This window comes from Girardinichthys multiradiatus, chromosome 22 (assembly GCF_021462225.1).
Source record: "Girardinichthys multiradiatus isolate DD_20200921_A chromosome 22, DD_fGirMul_XY1, whole genome shotgun sequence".
Classification (NCBI taxonomy): Eukaryota; Metazoa; Chordata; class Actinopteri; order Cyprinodontiformes; family Goodeidae; genus Girardinichthys; species Girardinichthys multiradiatus.
In genome coordinates, this window is record NC_061814.1 from 30200878 (window position 1) to 30220971 (window position 20094).

Sequence of the window (20094 nt, forward strand, 5' to 3'; positions counted from 1 at the left end):
CAGTGTTCCACGGCTGGGACGAAAACCACACTGTTCCTCCTGAAGCCGAGGTTCGACTATCGGTCGGACTCTCCTCTCCAATACCCTGGCGTAGGCCTTACCAGGGAGGCTGAGGAGTGTGATCCCCCTGTAGTTGGAACACACCCTCCGGTCCCCCTTCTTATAAAGGGGGACCACCACCCCAGTCTGCCAGTCCAGAGGCACTGTCCCCGACCGCCACGCAATGTTGAAGAGGCGTGTCAACCATGACAGCCCTACAACATCCCGACACTTGAGGTACTCAGGGCGGATCTCATCCACCCCCGAAGCCTTGCCACCGCGGAGCTTTTTAACCACCTCGGTGACTTCAGCCTGGGTGATGAAAGAGTCCAACCCCGAGTCCCCAGCCTCTGTTTCCACCACGGAATGCATGATGGCAGGATTGAGGAGATCCTCGAAGTACTCCTTCCACCGCCCGATAATGTGCTCAGTCGAGGTCAGCAGTCTCCCGCCCCCACTATAAACAGTGTTGGCAAAACACTGCTTCCCCCTCCTGAGGCGCCGGACGGTTTGCCAGAATCGTTTCGAGGCCAACCGGTAGTCCTTCTCCATGGCCTCACCGAACTCTTCCTAGGCCCGAGTTTTTGCCTCTGCCACAGCCCGGGCCGCAGCACGCTTGGCCTCACGGTACCCGTCAGCCGCCTCAGGAGTCCCACAAGCCAACCACAGCCGATAGGACTCCTTCTTCAGCTTAACTGCATCCCTTACTGCCGGTGTCCACCACCGGGTTCTGGGATTGCCGCCACGACAGGCACCGCAGACCTTACGGCCGCAGCTATGGGCAGCAGCATCGACAATAGATGCAGAGAACATGGTCCACTCGGACTCTATGTCTCCAACATCCCCCGGGATCTGGTCGAAGCTCTCCCGGAGGTGGGAGTTGAATACATCCCTGGCCGAGGGCTCCATCAGGCGTTCCCAGCAGACCCTCACTATGCGCTTGGGCCTGCCGGGTCTGTCCGGCTTTCTCCTCCTCCAGCGGATCCAACTCACCACCAGGTGATGATCAGTGGACAGCTCAGCCCCTCTCTTCACCCGAGTATCCAAAACATGCGGCTGAAGGTCTGATGATACGACAACAAAGTCGATCATCGACCTCCTGCCTAGGGTGTCCTGGTGCCAAGTGCACTGATGGACACCCTTATGTTTGAACATGGTGTTCGTTATGGACAATCCGTGACTAGCACAGAAGTCCAATAACAAAACACCACTCGGATTCAGATCGGGGAGGCCATTCCTCCCGATCACGCCTCTCCAGGTGTCACTGTCGTTCCCCACGTGGGCGTTGAAGTCCCCCAGCAGAATAATGGAGTCCCCGAGAGGGGCACTATCCAGCACCCCCGACAGGGACGCCAAGAAGGCAGGGTACTCTGCACTACCACTCGGCCCGTAGGCTGAAATGATAGTCAGAGACCTCTCCCCAACCCGAAGGCGCAGGGATACAACCCTCTCATCCACTGGGGTAAACCCCAACACGAGACGGCTGAGCTGGGGGGCAACAAGCAAACCCACACCAGCCCGCCGCCTCTCCCCGTTGGCCACTCCAGAGTAGAAGAGAGTCCAACCCCTCTCAAGGAGATGGGTTCCAGAGCCCACGCTGTGCGTGGAGGCGAGCCCGACTATTTCTAGTCGATATCTCTCGACCTCCCGCACAAGCTCAGGCTCCTTCCCCCCCAGCGAGGTGACATTCCACGTCCCTAAAGCCAGCCTAAGCATCCGGGGATCGGGCCGTTGAGGTCTCCACCTTCGTCCGCCACCCAATCCTCTTTGCACCGGTCCCTCACGGTTCCCCCTGCAGGTGGTGGGCCCACTGGGGGATGGCCTCGCGTCTCTCGTTCGGGCTTGGCCCGGCCGGGTCCCGCGAGGAGCAACCCGGCCACCAGGCGCTCTCCGACGAGTCCCGACCCCAGGCCTGGCTCCAGGGTGGGACCCCGGCTCCGCCGTACCGGGCGACGTCACGTGCCTCGATATTGTGTTTTTCATGAGGGGTTCTTGAACCATTCTTTGTCTGACCCATCACCTAGAACCTGTTTGCCATGGGAGACCCTACCAGGGGCATTTAGGCCCCAGACAACATAGCCTCTAGGATAATTTGAGCACTCAAACCCCTCCACCACGTTAAGGTGACGGTTCAAGGAGGGGTGCTATATATTTAATATATTTAAATATATAGCACCCACATATTGTCATATAGTATTTACATATTATATATTGATCACAATAATTTAAATATATTAAATATATAGCACTTTTAATATATTTAAATTATTGTGATCAATATATAATATGTAAATACTATATGACAATATGTGGCAATGATATTACATTGTAATTAAAAGCTGTTAGAGAAAAGCATCAGCTTGGAGGAGGAAAGACCCAAAGGAGGTACTTTCTTGTTAGCTGTTATCAGCAATACAGCTGTGGTGATGCTGTTGAGAATTAGTATCTACTTTGCTGATGAGGTCAGGTCCTCCTTATAATTAGTTGTTTTACTAAACTGAACACAGCTTGAGTGCAGAAACAAGAACCCCAATTAGTATACTAGAAATCATTAGACATGAACTGAAAAATCAACAGGGAAAGAGTTGTTCTTTTATTAAACCTCTGAACAAGTCAAATTACAAAAATGAAATGGTAAAAAGCTTGAACTGTGAAGGAGATAACAGCAGAGAAACCAGATGTGGTAATCCAAACTGGTTTGTCTCTTTTATCTGGTCTTAAACACTTTGGAATGGAAGAAATAAAGAAACAAAAAGATTTGTTGTTCAATTAAATTAACAAAGCTTAGAATAAACCTCATACATGTGCCAGATCACCATTCTGCTGCACAAGTTGGCAGTCTGCTGTTTCAGCTAGCTACTTACAATGTCAGTTAACAAATTACCTGCAATTAGGGCACCATGTTCAAAAAAGGCCTTTTATCACAGCACTTTTCAGTTTAACTGGCAATAAGCCTGATGATATGAGATACTTTTTCCCTGTTTAAACGAGTACATTTATTTAAAATGGACTGCCTGGTCTTAATAATAGTACCACAGCCATCCAGACAGACAAATCTGGAAGTTACCAATAAAGCTATTGTGCATATTACCATATAACACTATTTAATTATAGACTTTAAAAAGGCAAAATGACTATAATTGTAGGAGGGACTATATTCTTACTTCATTTCCTTGTTCAGTGTTTCTAGCCTTCTGTAAATTTGCAAATATCACTGTCATGATGATGTGCTAAGTGTCAGATATTTACTAAGTTAAAACAAATTACTTTTCTTGAACCAAACAGATTTAAAAAAGATGTTGAACATTTCATGAATCTTAATTAAATTAAAATACATTTTCTTTTATTTGTGATTTGAAAAGGACTGTAAATATGCCACCCCTTCATCCTACAACAACGCATAGATAATTGCGAACATGGCAGTGTGGTAAGAATAATATCTAAAACGTCAATGTGACAAAGTTGTGTGATCAAACTAAAGAAGTAAATATTCGCTTGTATGTATAGACTTATATGTATAAACTAATATGTCTAAAGCTTAGTTTTTGTTAGGGTTTTATGACTTTTTATATTGTTTATCACTTGTGTCTGCTCTAAGTGCTTTCTTCCCCCACATGTCATAGACAAAGAGATAGGAGAGAAGGGTGAGTTATGCTATTATCAGCAACATCTAGGGACTGGTACCAATCCCCACTCCTTTCTCTGAAATCAAGACACATGAACCCTAACCTTTCTGACCCCACACACACACACACACACACGCACACACACACACACACACACCTTGAATGTTGTTTGAACTGTGTGTGACCAAGCATGTATAAATAAAGAGGGAGGAGTGTTAATACTTTGTAGTTTTGCACTGCAAAGTGTGAGCTACCCTTGCCGCAAGTATAACTGACTGTGTCGTTTCCTTACCTCTGAGTTGACTAAATAATACCTATCATTAATTTGGTCCTTCGAACCGGAGATTATAAGAACTAAACTGATTTTATCTTTCTTTGCAGTGACTGGCGGATCTCCGGGAGCAGCCTGACGTCGAGTTAAGCTCTGTCGCACAGCCGCATCTAGGCCTGGTGGCTGAAAGTCCCGGTGTGTGACGTTCGCATCTGGCCGGTGGATTATTGTCTTACTCGGCGCCGGGTGACTCTGGAGGTCCGACAGAGTCACCTAGAAGTCAACTCCGAGGTGAGACAGTTTTAAAATACAGTACATGAAATAAGAGTAAGCGCTATATAAATAAAAGAAGAAAAGTACTTAAAAGTCGTTTGGTAGTGTCTCGCCGAAAGGAGACTGCATTGGAAAGGTTTTATTTCGCCGCAAGGAAATAGTGATAAATTTAGGTAGGATCTCGCCGCAAGGAGATCAGAGATGACTAGGCGCCGTAAAGTGAACTGGATAATTTGGTGGGTAACATTCCGCAGGAAGGGAATGAAATTAAGTGTTGAATAATAAAGAGAGCTCATAAACTAAGCTAGGTCGACCATACATATTGCTGAAGGGACATAAATATGTTAAAATACTAACTGTGTGACTGTGTTGTTTTGGATGTTTGGAAGACTAAGCATTTTGGAAGAATCTTAGTAGGATTCTGCTGGTCTTGTGTTTTCTTTTGCCCAGAATAGAAAGACGTATTGGTGATTCTTGGAGATAAAGGTCGGGTTTAATCCCAGAAAATTAACACCGCAGTAGAAGGGCGTGTTAATGTCCTCTCCTTGAATCTCATGCCAGTGAACTTCTATCTGGGACATTTACAGTATTGTGAACTAAAATTAAACATCATGGGGAAGAAACAAAGTAAACTAACTAACTTAGAAGGGGATGTAAAGTTTATGGAGAATTATGTAAAAGGAGCAGGTATGATCTGTCATAGATGGAATAAAAAACGTGGTTTCTTGGGTAAACTAAATATTAACGATATCTTAAAATTACAAAGGGATTTAAAATTAGAAATAATGTATACCAAGAAACCAACTAAAAAGGAAAAGAGAAAGGTTGAGTATAAATTTTCAGACAAATGGCTGGAACAAAGTAAATTAAGAAACATTCAGAGGCAAGATAAGGAGGAGAAGCGGCAGGAGAAGCTGACAGCTGCAGTCTTGGTGCGCCCACATGAGGAAACAGTGGTCGCATCCAGACAGCGAGGTGTTCAGCCCCCTGCCGTGCAGACAGTTGCAGGGCAGGCAGCTGGAGCACAGCAAATTGGAGGAGAGATAGAAGGAGCTGTTCCTAAAGTTCCTATAAATAAGCAAGAAAAATTAAGTAATCCTTCTAAAACAGAAGAACAGAGCTCTTCTAGTGAGTCCTGGTCTTCTAATTCCTGGGGGGGTACAGGAGTGCGAACTAGGAGTCAAAATAAGAAAACTACCCCCAGCATATACCCAGGTGAAGCGTTAATGGCTCACGAACAGAAATTTCATCCATCTGAAATACATTTAGAGGGAGACACATTCCCTCTAGTTGAGGTAGCAAATCCAAACATAGGTGACGCTAATCACCGACAGCCGCCAACTATTCTAGTATATAGACCATGGACACAGGAAGACAGAACTGCTGCTTTAAAAGGTATCCCATCGATACAAGAAGGCGTGGAAGAATTTCTAGACGCTATTACAGAACTCAGAGGAAGTTTTCATCTTAATGGCAGAGAGATGCTCCAGTGTTTTACCCAGCTGTTTGGCCACCGCTGGTGCAGAGTAGCAGGAGGTTTCACTGGATGCGATTATTATGGTGACATACTAGCACATAATTCACTAGATTTAAGGGACGCCTTACACTTACTCTTTGAAAGAATTCGAAGAGTTTATATACAGACAGCAGATTATGGTAAAATCTCACAATGCAAACAGAAGGACGAAGAAGACCCACAAGATTTCTTGGATAGGATGAGACGTGTTTTTAGAGCAAACTCTGCTATACCATATGATGAAGCAGAGGCAGGAGCCTATCAGCAACAGTTGAAGAGAGCCTTTTTGCAAGGCCTTAAAATTGAACTCAGACGGTATATAGATAAACACTGGGTTCATCAAAATACAGGAACTGTTACACAAGCTTTGGAATACGCGGAGCACGCTCATAAAACACAACAAGAGAGGAAGACAGATACGTTTGGAATGCAAGACAGTTTAATGGCTTTGCATCGCTCAGGGGCAAGCGGGCAAAGAGGACGGAGGGGATTTAGAGGTCACAGAGGAGGAGGAGGGGGGCCACGACACACCTACACACAGAGCAATGTGTGTCTGAGGTGTGGAAAGATAGGGCATTATGCTAGAGAATGTAGGACAATTTTACAAAACCCTGGCATAAGAGATGAAAACTGCTGGATCTGCAATGAGCCAGGACATTTTGCAAGAGAATGTAATGAAAAGCGGGTGTATAAACCCAATTCTACCCAGAATTGACAATTACAGCTACAGCCCCCACCTTCTCCCCCACTAGCAGAGAAAAACAGTAGTGAAATGGAGGAAGTTGATATACAAGCAGCACTGGAACTTATAGCACTAAGTAGGACGCAAGATTTGCCATATAAAAACATAATAATAAATGGCAAAGTATATAGCTGTTTGTGTGATACAGGGGCATGTAGAACTGTGCTAACTAAACCTCCACCCGGAGTAAAATATTCTAACACCGCAGTGCATGTTAGATCAGCAGCTGGCACATCAGAGGTACATTACCTAAGTGCACCAGTAACAATAACAGAACCTGAGACAAAACTTACTTGTCAGGCACCCGTTCTGATAAGTCAAAAATGTCCAGTAAACCTGTTGGGAAGAGATCTTGTGCAAAAGTTGCAGATAAATATAGTATCAACAGAAACAGTTTTGAAAGCTGTAGTAGAAGAAGGGGCCCTAGTCCTAAATGAACTCTCACAGCCGCATTATTACTGGTCCCTCGATCTAGGCCCCACACCAACAGCTCGAGAACTGCTGAGGAGAACCAGAGAAAAACAAACTTCCCAGGAGGCACAGTACATGCCAGATACTGAGCTCCATGTAACCATGAGATATAAAAATACTGCAGGGCCAGATTATCAGTATGATACTGTTTTTCACAGAGAAAATAATCAGACTGTTACCATACAGCATCTGTATGTTGACCCCAAAACAGGGAAATCTTCCACCTCAATCATGCTGTCAGGAAGACAGCTTCAACAGTTTAAATGAGTACACCTCATCTGTCATTAACTAAACCTGTGGGGGGTCAGTGGAAAGAATTAGAAAACTTTATACAGCATGCTGAAAGAGGGAGATATGAGGCATTAACAAGCTCTGACTGGAAAGTAGATCCTAACACAGGAATCTGGAAACTCACTTTAGGGTGGATAGTCAAAGTTCATCCAAAGACACATTTGGATGAGGCAAAGTGACAGATACAGGGTCTAGCTGAAAGCAAAGAGAGCAACAGGCACCCTGCCTTAGCTGCTGTCCCACCTGAACTGTGGTCCCAATCATCAACTGATGTAGGACTTATAAAGGGGTTTCCACCAGTCAGTCAGTCATTCATTCATTCATTTTCTACTGCTTATTCCATAGTGGGTGGTGGGGGAGCTGGTGCCGATCTCCAGCAGTCTATGGGCGAGAGGCAGGGTACACCCTGGACAGGTCACCAGTCCATCGCAGGGCAACACACAAACAACCATGCACACACTCATTCATACACCTAAGGGCAATTTAGAGTGACCAATTAACCTAACAGGCATGTATTTGGACTGTGGGAGGAAGCCAGAGTACCTGGTGAGAACCCACACATGCACGGGGAGAACATGCAAACTCCATGCAGAAAGACCCCCGGCCGGGAACCGAACCCAGGACCTTGTTGCTGCAAGGCAACGGTGCTACCAACTGCGCCACCGTGCAGCCCTTATGGTTTCCACCATATAAGGTTAAATTAATATCTGAAGAACGGCCAGTAGTTCACCAGTACCCCTTGAAGCCAGAAGCTGAAGAGGGTATTAAGCCAGTAATACAGGATATGTTGAAATCAGGAATATTAAGGGAAGCACCTGATGCTACATGCAACACACCTATCTTTCCAGTGCAGAAAGCCAGCACAGGAAAGTGGAGGATGGTTCAGGATCTTAGACCGATAAATAAAATAGTGTGACATGCGAGTCCAGACGTCCCGAATCCACATACATTACTGCATTCATTAACTCCAGATAAAAAATATTTCTCAGTGGTAGATCTTAACAATGCTTTCTTTACAGTACCACCGCATGAAGAGTCACAGCATTTATTTGGCTTTCAGTTTAAAGGGAAAAAATACACTTACACCAGACTACCACAAGGCTTCAGTGAAAGTCCACATGTATATACACAAGCCTTAAGATACTCTATGAGCACCTGTGAGGTGCCTGAACATAGTCAAGTCCTGTTGTATGTAGATGATATTCTTATAGCTTCAGACACTCAACAACACTGTGAGGAAGCTACTATAACAGTTTTGAAACATCTCTACCAGACGGGGCACAAAGCCTCTAGGGATAAACTGCAGTTTTGCAAGGAGAAAGTGATTTATTTGGGACAAATGTTATCACAACATGGTCGTTCCCTCCTAAGTAGTAGAAAAACAGCCATACAAGAAGCCCCAAAACCACGAACTAAACAACAAATGATGTCCTTTCTTGGACTGTGTAATTTTTGCAGAGAATGGCTACCAGACTATGCAGCCATTGTACAACCCTTGCAATCTATGATCTATGGCAAAGACATGACATTAAAAGACAAAATCACATGGACTAAGGAAGGAGAAGTAGCATTCACAGAGCTAAAAAATCTGCTTCAAACAACAGTCACCTTAGCTCTGCCGGATTATAGCCAGCCTTTCACACTTTGTGTAGATGCATGTAAGGGTTATATGAAAGCTGTATTAACCCAACCATTTGGCTCCAAAAACAGACCTTTAGCATTTTATTCTAAAAAATTGGACTCTGTGGCATCTGGATTTCCAAATTGTCTGCAGAGCTGCATCGCCGCAGTAGAAGCTGTGAAGCAGACAGCTGAAATTGTGTTGTGCCACCCGCTCACACTGAAAGTTCCTCATTCAGTGTCACTTATATTGCTACAAACTTCACTTCCTTTTTTGACTCATGCAAGGCATATTACGTTGACCTCATTGTTACTCTCACAACCAAATATAACTCTGCAAAGATGTGGTCCACATTCTTGCAAAACAAAGGTTGAGGAAGACACAAAACCTAGGCAAGATATCTCTCAGACACCTCTGGAAAACTCACAAATATTTTTTGTAGATGGATCAGCATCAAAAGATGAATATGGAAAAAACAGAGTTGGTTATGCAGTAACCACTGAAACTAAAATTATAGAATCACAGGCCCTGCCCCATACATGCTCAGCACAGACTGCAGAGCTGTATGCTGTTATCAGAGCGTGTGAATTATATTAAGGAAAAATCCTAACCATTTATACAGACAGCCAATATGTATTCGGTTCTGTTCACCATTTTGCTAAAATATGGGAAAATAGAGGGTTTAAAACATCAGCTGGAACAGAATTGACATATTTTAATCTGTTAAAACGACTGCTGTTAGCTATCCAGCTACCTGCAAAGATAGCACTTTGTAAATGTAAAGCGCATCAATCTGATGAAGCCATGGAAACGAAGGGAAACACCTTTGCTGATATTTCTGCTAAAATAGCTTCGAGACTTCCCCTCACTTTGAAAATGTCAGATCTCTTGTTTATAGATACAGATGTGCTGAAAGATTCACAACAATCTGCATCAGCTGCAGAAGTTAAATCTTGGCTGAATAGAGGGGCCATAAAGAAAGATGACATTTATCATTTGGGAAATAAGCCAATATTACCAAATAATTTATACAAGACGGCGGCCCATGCGACACACGGGGTTTCCCATGTGTCGAGAGGGGGAATGATACACTTAGTAAATCTACATTTCCACACCATAAATTTTTCTGACTATGCAAGAAACTTTTGTAGATCATGTATTATTTGCTGCAAACATAATCCACAGGGGAACATGAGACCCAAAAGAGGCCAGTTCCCAGCAGCTATCCATCCCTTTCACACGATACACATGGATTTCATAGAGTTATCATGGTCAGGGGGAAATAAATATTGTTTAGTGGTCATAGATGCATTTTCAAAGTGGGTAGAAATGTACCCTGCAAAGCACTGTGATGCGCTCACAGTGGCGAAGAGTTTAGTGACACATTACTTCCCTTCATATGGTATCCCACAAATCATAAGATCAGATAACGGGACTCATTTTGTAAATAATGTAATAGAACTGTGCTCTAAAGCATTAGGGTTTCAGTTAAAAAACTATTGTTCTTACCACCCACAATCTGCTGGGCTGGTTGAACGAACAAATGGAACAATAAAAAATAGATTAAGGAAAACAATGGAAGAAACAGGGAGGCCATGGCCTGAATGTCTATCTCTGGTTAAATTATGGATGAGAATAACTCCAAATCAAACTGGTCTCACACCATTTGAAATAGTAAATGGCAGACCTTTTCCATTGCCATCAGAAATGGATGACATAAGAAAAGCACAGCAGGAAACATCATTAGCTGAATGGATGAATAAGATGTTACAAACAAAAGAAGTACAGTTGTCCAGTAGTCTGCCAGTAAATTCTGCTCCGATTTCACAGGAGAACCTGAGGCCTGGGGATCTGGTCCTGATTAAGACACTTCACAGAAAGGACTGGAGCACCCCCTGTTGGAGAGGGCCATACCGTGTTCTTCTGACCACACCAACAGCTCTGAAAATCGCAGAGAGACCATCCTGGATCCACAAGAGCCACTGTAAGCTAATATCACCGTTACAGGAGCCAAACCAATCGACGGGGTAACAGGGGAATGACCGGGTACAAAGGGGTTTGATCCATATGGTCTAACATCTCAAACCGGCGAAGAAAACAACTGACCTGTGCCCAATTTAGCATGGCTTTCTGTGACGTGTGGACAGGACTGATAAGCCTGAGCTTAAACCTGGTAGCAGGGCTCTTTCTCTGTTTAAGACAGGATCCACAGGATGTAACATCACACGAGAAGAGATGGACAAGATGAACACTGGACCCAAAAAGCAGATGATTATGATGACATGTTGTAAATGAATGTATCTTCAATGCCTGAGTGTATTCATACTTGTACTTCATAAAATGACCTTATAGCAGAAAATCGAAAGAAGTTGCTGTTTAAGTGAAATGAGAAAAAGTGCAATGATGATATGAACAAGGCTTGTTTTAATTCTTTTATTTTTTATTATTATTACATTTTGTTTCTTTGCTTTATTATATTGTTTCACTCGGCCATGATTGGTGGTTGCCTAGGGCGGAGGAACCGTGTAAGTGTTTCCCACAAAATAATCTGTTTTCCGTCCTGTAGGTTTGTGCTTACACAGAGTGTTTCATTTAACATGTATTTACTCATGACTTATTCGTGATAAAACAGGGGGGAACTGTTAGGGTTTTATGACTTTTTATATTGTTTATCACTTGTGTCTGCTCTAAGTGCTTTCTTCCCCCACATGTCATAGACAAAGAGATAGGAGAGAAGGGTGAGTTATGCTATTATCAGTAACATCTAGGGACTGGTACCAATCCCCACTCCTTTCTCTGAAATCAAGACACATGAACCCTAACCTTTCTGACCCCACACACACACACACACACACACACACCTTGAATGTTGTTTGAACTGTGTGTGACCAAGCATGTATAAATAAAGAGGGAGGAGTGTTAATACTTTGTAGTTTTGCACTGCAAAGTGTGAGCTACCCTTGCCGCAAGTATAACTGACTGTGTCGTTTACTTACCTCTGAGTTGACTAAATAATACCTATCAGTTTTCTACTTCATTTGTCATAGCATCCTTTCTAGTCAAATACATTTTCTAGGGATAAATCACAATTTAAATATTAGTTTTTTAAAAGAAAGTACAAGATTAAATTTAAATTCATTATGAAACAAAATTTGATGTATGTACACACATCCATCTGCACTTTTACTATTTTTTATGTCATTTTACTGAAGCATTTGGCAAAGACAGGGAGGTAGTTGAGCAATAAAATCTTATGTCTATAGAATGTTAAAAAAAATATCTGTTTTTCAAAGTAAAAGCTCATTTATGATTAATAATACCTACAGAAAGGTAAAGTTTGTGGAGCTGAGCAGCTCCTGTCAGCTCGATGGAGCATATTTACTCTTAACGTCTGACCTAATTGAGCTTTTTAATTTCATGCTGTATATAAACTGTTCTGCTTTTTGAGTAATATTTATTAGAAGACTGAAGAAGTGTTCAGGTATATTGCTGTTAGTGCAAATATGTGAAATTAGCCATTGAATATAAAAACAAAATTATATGTTTTTAACCATACAAACTGATCAAAGTACCTAATGTGTTTAAATTTTGTGCCTTTTTCTTTACTCTTTCTGAATCAACAAGGCTCAATACTCTAGAATTGCTAAAACAAAAGGATTAAATCTCTATAGGTGGTAGCTTTCTTGTGCCTTTGGCCTCTGCCATACCTACCAGAACTTTGTTTTTGGACTGCGATCTTGGACATAAATTTGAATAAATATTATTACTTTCACTCAAGAAACTTTGAAAATGCATTTACATTTAAAATTAATTGGTTTGTGTACCCAATCATTTGAGATGAACAGTGCATTTATTTGAAAAATATCATAAAAATCTATTCATAAATGCCAAAACCTGGCCTAACCTGTCGCAAAAATACTATACAAAGAAGTTAAGATGTTGCAAGCTTCTTGTTCCCATTTTTCTCACTTGTATGTGTGGAAACCTTTGGCTATAGCTCACATACAACAATAAATCTGTGGTATTTGTAGCAGAGCATGCATAGTTTATTTTTAATGCACAAGTTTCTGCATTCTGGCATATGACCTGGTTGCTATACTTTTTTAAATTCACCTGATAATTCCTGTAAATTCAGAACTGAAATTGGAATGCAATTCAAATGATGTTCTGCAAACATCCTTTTGACAAGGGGATGCATTTTGATAATACTCCTAAGCATTGCATGCATGTAATTTTAAAAAAATATATAGATAACAAGCTGCACAACTTCAGACACATAAACACAGCCAAGCAAACATTTAAATAAACAATCAAAATAAATGTTTGAATATAATCTATTAAACCAGAGATAAAAGAAGCAACCAGGGGCTTTAAACCTTTCAGTCTTTAGTTTATTAGTTGAGGGCTAAGAATTACTCGCAACACTATTGAAAAATCTTCTCTGCATGCTGTTATGAGTATAATCAATTTCTCAATTTACTTCTTCTAAAAGGAAGAAAATTAAAACAGCATGAATACATATTTTCTGAGATTTGGATATTACAACTGTTCCTTGTAAGACCATTGTCTTTTCGTTCGGTTTTGATGTTACTTAGGATTAGTTTTTTTGGATCAAAGTGGCTTAATAAAGGTTTGGCACACATATTGCCCCCACATATTCATTAGCAGTGCTTATCATTCATTGGACTTGTTTTCTAACAGGCAACAGTAAGAAATTTAAGAATGTCACAGCTTATTGGTGATATCAGCGATGAAAATGACACATGAATTAAAGTATCTGATCATGATTTTCTTTTAAAGGAGCATCACTCTTTTCAATTTTATTTTCATGTAATTTCTGCATGTTTTGTGTTCTCTCCATTTTACCTTTACCTTTTGTCTCTCTTTTTCTCAGTGTACCATGACTTATTCACAGTACTTTATGAAATACTACCAACTGATGGAAGGTACAGCATGCCAACAATAAGTTTTACTGATTTTTAAAGTTGTAACTAGATGCCACAGGTCCCACCAAAAAACAAAAGTGATATCTTTCATCTGTGGAAAAATATTGCTTCAAACAGTTGCAGTCACCATGACTTTGTTTGGCTAAAAAACATTAAAGATACCCGAACAAAAACAGTTTGTGTGAGGCATCTTTGATATCTAGTATAAATTAACAGAACAAAATGTTATTACCTGCCTAAATGTAATTTAATCTTGTTATGCCATGCACTGCGATCATCTGCAATGTGAAGATTCGCTGACCTGTCTTTGCATTAATTCGTGTAATTATTTGACCACTTTAAGGCACTCACACACTGTATATAGAGCGTTCAACTTTCCGCCCAAGATGGTAAGGCGATTAATTACGTTTGGTAAAAGAGTCGAATAAAGACAATGACAAGAAGTAACTACCCTGAAACTTTACCCAGTTGTTCACAGAAGATGTTTCGCAGCTAATTTAAATACCCACATTTTCACAGGGCTGCATCATAAGTTACATAAAAGCTTCATATTTGTGATTGGGCTTGATGGGTTGCAATATCCCCATTATTTTTGATGTGTTGACACACTTAAAAATATTTTTTGAATACACTAACAAGTTTCACCAAATAATGAATAAGAAAAAAATCAAATATAAGAAAAAATGAAATACACCATTGCTTGACAATAACAGTTCAGAGAGCTTCTGTTATAACATTGCTACAATACAATGTTTACAGATGTTAAATAAACTAAGAGTAGTCTGGCAAAAAGTCAATGTTAACCACAAGCAGAGAAAAATGTTTAATCAGTCAGTAAATTTCTAGTTGTCACGTTAGACATCTGTTAACGTGAAGAGGCCGGGAAGCTGCTGCTAAAAAGTACTTTTTCTGCATCAATTTAGTGGATCTGAAGCAAGGATTGCTGCCTGTGATTTTACTTTAGCACACTTATTTTCCTGTTTGCAAAAATGTGTGTATGTTTTCCTTGGGCACATTTCTTTCCTCCTCATATGGCATCATTAGCTCCCCAGTTATCCCCTGAGTAAAGATGGGAGAGGAAGACTGAAATCAAGAGAGAAACAGAAGGACCTTTCTGTTCACATCCCATGGAAGAAAGATTATGTATTAAAAACATTACAGTGTTGTCCTTATGGAATAGTGTCAACAATGGCTAAACTGCCTATCTGACATACCACATGAGCAGTTTAGCCATTGTCTATTTGGAACAAACCCTAAACTGTTACACATAACTATCTTAAAAGTTGCCATTCAGAAACATCTGCAAATTGGCTGAATGAGCCATACATCATCACATCTCTGCATGTACACTGCTAATACTTTTTCTAGGAAAAGCGGACATTCTAAGGTGGATTTCCCTTTTAATTTCAGCATTTTGAACTCAGGAACCTACAGTGTAGGAAGGTGTTTTAATTCTGCAAGTGGTCCTGGTAATCTGTTACAAACTGTCAATAAGCACAGCTGTTTTTGTAAAGCAAAAGAGTTAAATCTCCGCGAAATGTTTCAGTTTCAGAGCATATGACATGGGAGAATATTTTTAGCATACCCCAATTTTGCCTTCATGGCAGTATCACTTGAGGAGGCAAAACTGCTACAAGTTTGTGCAAAACATGCATGTTCTCCTGGTATGATCTGACAATGTTCCAAAAATCCCCATGTGATGTCAGCAACACTTCTCAGTCTTTTAAGTGTCACCATAAATATGCAGGACAGATAAGGTCAGGGGACTATGGAGAAACGGCCCCAATGTTAATTTCTTTTGGACTTCCAAAAAACTGATAAGCTTCTGTTTATTCTTAGATTTTGTCTTTATTTTGCAGCACTAGTGGCTGTTATTTTTATTGTTATTTTTCCAAAGTAGACAGACAGGAAGTATGGTGGAGAGAGGGGTCAGCATGGGTCTCCGGGGTCAGAACTCAAACCCGGGACGGCTGCGTCAAGGACTGATGCCTCTGGCTTACACGCTCTACCACTAAACCACACATCACGCCACACTTAGATTTCATTTTAATCTTTTTTCTTAATTATTGATCCTTTCATTAATTAGTAGAGGATGGATTAAAATTGTAGTTATTGTGATTTTATGTGGGAGTTTTTATGTTGTTTTTTTTTTGTTTAGTGAGTAGATAGTTTAGTTTAGCTGTCAATATGGTAAATCATCTCTTTTCTGTTTTTTAAATTTTAAGTGCAGTGTCAAATTTTGTTTTGATTTTGAATACACTCTGAATCTTGAGAAAAAGAAAAACATCTAATTTAGCTTTCTTTCAGTCTAATATGAATAGTCCCTTGTTAAAGAAAAAGTATTCAATCTTCCGATAGAGACTCATATAGAAAATTAGCCAATGCTATAAATGTTGTAGTGTTAGGCATCTGTTGATACTGAACACTTGTCCCAATGAAAACAATTTAGAAATATTAGCATCAATAGTGCATATAATCACTGTATAAACAGTTTAGAGTGATTGTTGAATGTTTTCTTCTGAGTAAATTACTTAGAGCAGTACATATCCAATTCATTTCACAGACACAGCAGTGTTGCACACAAATATATTTCTATTAAAAAAATGATTTTGTTTTATTTTATCAATGAGGGATACTAACAAAGCTCTACAAGTCTTCTGTTTACTTCTTCAGACAGTGTCATCTCCTGTCCTCCCTAAACCATTACAGCTGTGTAAGAGGACGTGTCTGGTAACCTCAAGGAATTCACTAAGTGGTATCTGCACTGAAGGGATGTACTTGGAGTGATTTCATGGAGTGGATTGTGTCAAGGGAAACAGCAAAGCTTTTTACACATAAAATGTCCCTCTCCACAGGGAAGGAAAAAAAGGGAAACAAGTAGCCAAGAGAAGCATAAACTGTTCATTCAGAAGGACAGAAGGTCATGCCAAAAACAAGAAATAAAACAAAACACATTTTAAGAAAAATACGATCCAGTTAAATGTTTGTTGTTGAAGTATTTGTTAGTTATTGAGATTATAGACAGCAGTGACTACTATGTGGTACTCATGTGCCAACGATCTTAAGCAACTCCACCCACCTTTTGTCTTCTGCTTGAATCCTTTTTGTAAAAAAAACTCTAGTTCAGCACTCACAGTGTGGACAGATGTACAACATCATGAAGAAACCCAACAATCAGAATCATATACTGTAGCTATCAGTCGTCAGTCATTGTAAGGATTAGTTGCAAAAATTATTGCAATGACTTCCCTGTAGTCCCGAATGAATTTATTGGTACAGTGGCTCAGAGGAACATGCTCCAGAGGGTCATGAACATGACCCAAAAGATTGTTGGCTGTCCTCTCCCCACACTTGAAGAACTTTATTGTTGCCACACATTCAAAAACAGTTTCTATCCAATAGCAATAGCTAAACTTAACACAGCCAGAAGGTCAAGGAAATGCAATACTCCTGCAATTAGTTTTAATGTGTGTACATGTGTTTTTATTTAATTTTTTTAACAATTGCTTCTATTTTTCTATTTTACATAAATTATGTGTTGCTCATGCACTGACAGATAGCTTTTTTGTCATTTTTGTTGTACTTGTGAGAATGACAGTAAAGGACATTCTGATTCTTACACTGCATTAAACAACATTGAACCTAAACATGAATATCTGGAGGTACTAACATTGTTTACTGTTGATAAATAGTACTTTAAGCTAACATTTCTGCACACAAAGTTGAGCTTTTTGACAGTTTGTTTTAGTGCCAGAAACTGCAGGGAAAAACATCCATCTTCCAGGACAACATAAATACATTATAATAAGAAATTTTGCATGCCTGCATGCTCAGTAACCAAGACTAAATTGTTCATCCTTCTTAAACCCTTGCCAGTGTTATGACGGCAAACTCTTACTGCTTTTCATAAAAAAAGCTTGACATTCATTTAGCTTTTCAGTAATGTAATGAACCCACATTACAGTTACCCAGCATTTTTGTGAACCACTTTTAAACCAAATCATTAGTGATTTCTGTCACTTGGCTCCACAGCACTGGGGCTGGCTCACAGTGTTTAAAATGTATTACCTTTTTTTTTCTCTACTGTGACTGGTCACTGCATTCATTCCCACAGTATGTGTCACTACGTATTGCTGATGCTTGTAAAGGTTTTGAAAAAGTATGTTGCATTTGGAAAATATCAGTGGTAAAGATAAAAGTATCATATAAAATATGGACGTTTAGGCTAACAATTGCATTTACCATACCATACCATACCAACTTTATTTATAAAGCACTTTATACACCGACAGGACCAAAGTGCTGTACACAATCATAAAAACAATGCAAAATGGAAAAAGATTGAATATAAAATACATATTAATGTACAGACACAATAAAACAAGTAAAAACATCTCAGATTTTGCCAAACGCCAAAGAAAAAAGAAGGGTTTTAAGGAGTGACTTAAAAACAGTGAGTGAAGAGGCCTGTCTTATGCCCAAAGGAAGATCATTCCAAAGCATTTAGTCTCAGAAATTGTGCAACATAAAACCTTTACTATAAGTAAAGAAAAAAAAACATGTATGTCATCATATCATAGACTATAGTGCATTTCAAACAGGCTAAAAATCTTAGGAGTAGAATAGAAATAAAATAATGATAACTTAATGATAATGAATATTTTTTATGAGGATACAGGAAATCAGTGAGCACCCAGGCCGATAAGGTACAAATTGTACACTGCATCTGTTCAGTATTCTGTGTATTCAAAGTTTACATAGAATAATTTTTAAAAAGGCTATGCTTTCTTGTTCAGTCAGTGATAAACAAATTAAAGTTTCTAAATTAGCACTTAACATTTTGTTGCCTTAATAAAGAATTAAAAAAACACCTGAATCTATTCTACTCTCTTAACTACACAAAAAAACAAAGAAACCGGAGAGACAGAAAACAGGAAATAAATAGAACACACCGCAGAAGGACATGGCTCCCAAAAATAAAACATGAACTAATAGTAAAATCAGTGACTTAAAAAACTGCAACTCAAAAATTACATTTATGAAAAACTTAAAGTACATAGCAGAATAGACTAGAATTCCAACATATCATGACAGTCCTAAAGGTTTGTGTTAAAGCCATTGCATTACCTCTTTAAACCACTGTGACACTTACACTGAGCCCTTTTTTATACAGAATCCAAAAATTATTTATACACAAAGTGGAGGTAGAAGAGGTGCACCACCAGTGATATTCCTGTGTGAAACACGTCCTGAGAATGGAACATGTAAACATTTCCAGCAAGACTAATTAACTAATAGAAGAGTGAGGAAGTGTAATTCTGAACTAAACAGGGTTTACTTTAACTGCTGTTATTGCTTTTTACTCTGCTCTAGTAATATATCAGACAGTTCACAATAAAAGGAAGTGTTTTACACTTGTGCTTGACACAGCTACATCTCCTACCTTGATTTCATGTGTAAATGATCCTCTGTAAATAACTGCTCAATGCAATTGTGACAGTTTTTTAAAGGTTCATACAATACTGTTCACATAAACTGCTGTGACATGTTTGAGATTTAATTTGTTGTAAGATTGCGTAAGCCTCAGGGTCTGGATATCTACCAAATGAGGACACCAAGAGGGGGATTTACTAAAGTTAAAATCTTAACAGCTCAACCTTTCATTTGGAAAAAATAAAAAACATAAATTTAGTAATGACTATTGTTCAGTCACATTAATGTTCATTCAATGCATCCTTATTAGCTGCTCTTTTCTCCGTTCATTCGGAATTCACATGGAGACGAACAAATCACAGTTGAGACTTGGAAATCCAACTGACACCTTCACCACAGACACTCTTTTTAGGGTGGGGCAAAAAAGGCTACAATGACTAAGCTGACAAATCAATCAACAACTCAAAGTGACATTTTGTTTTTCCGGTCCCCTCACTGGCCTATTCACCTATCTCATCTGTTCAGTGTTTAGTTGCTCTCACTCAACGCCCTGCAGATGGCCAAGAAGCCAAAGAATATTGAGCTTTTGTGACAGATCTGCCAGTACTCCCTTGTTTTCTTTTCTTCCTGTATTGACACTACATACAGAAATGGCCTTTCCCTGCCTGGTTCCCCCTCCTCTTCTCTATTTCTCTCCCACTTGCCTTCAGTGAGGCCTAATTACACAGTGGACAGAGTAATCGATACAAGAGTGAGTGAAAGTCCCTAGCAGCCAGCGTGAGGACCCTCTTAACTCCCTTCAGTCGACCCGTCTCATACTTCGACCCATACACAAGTAAACCATCTTGACTTTTTCCCGACATTA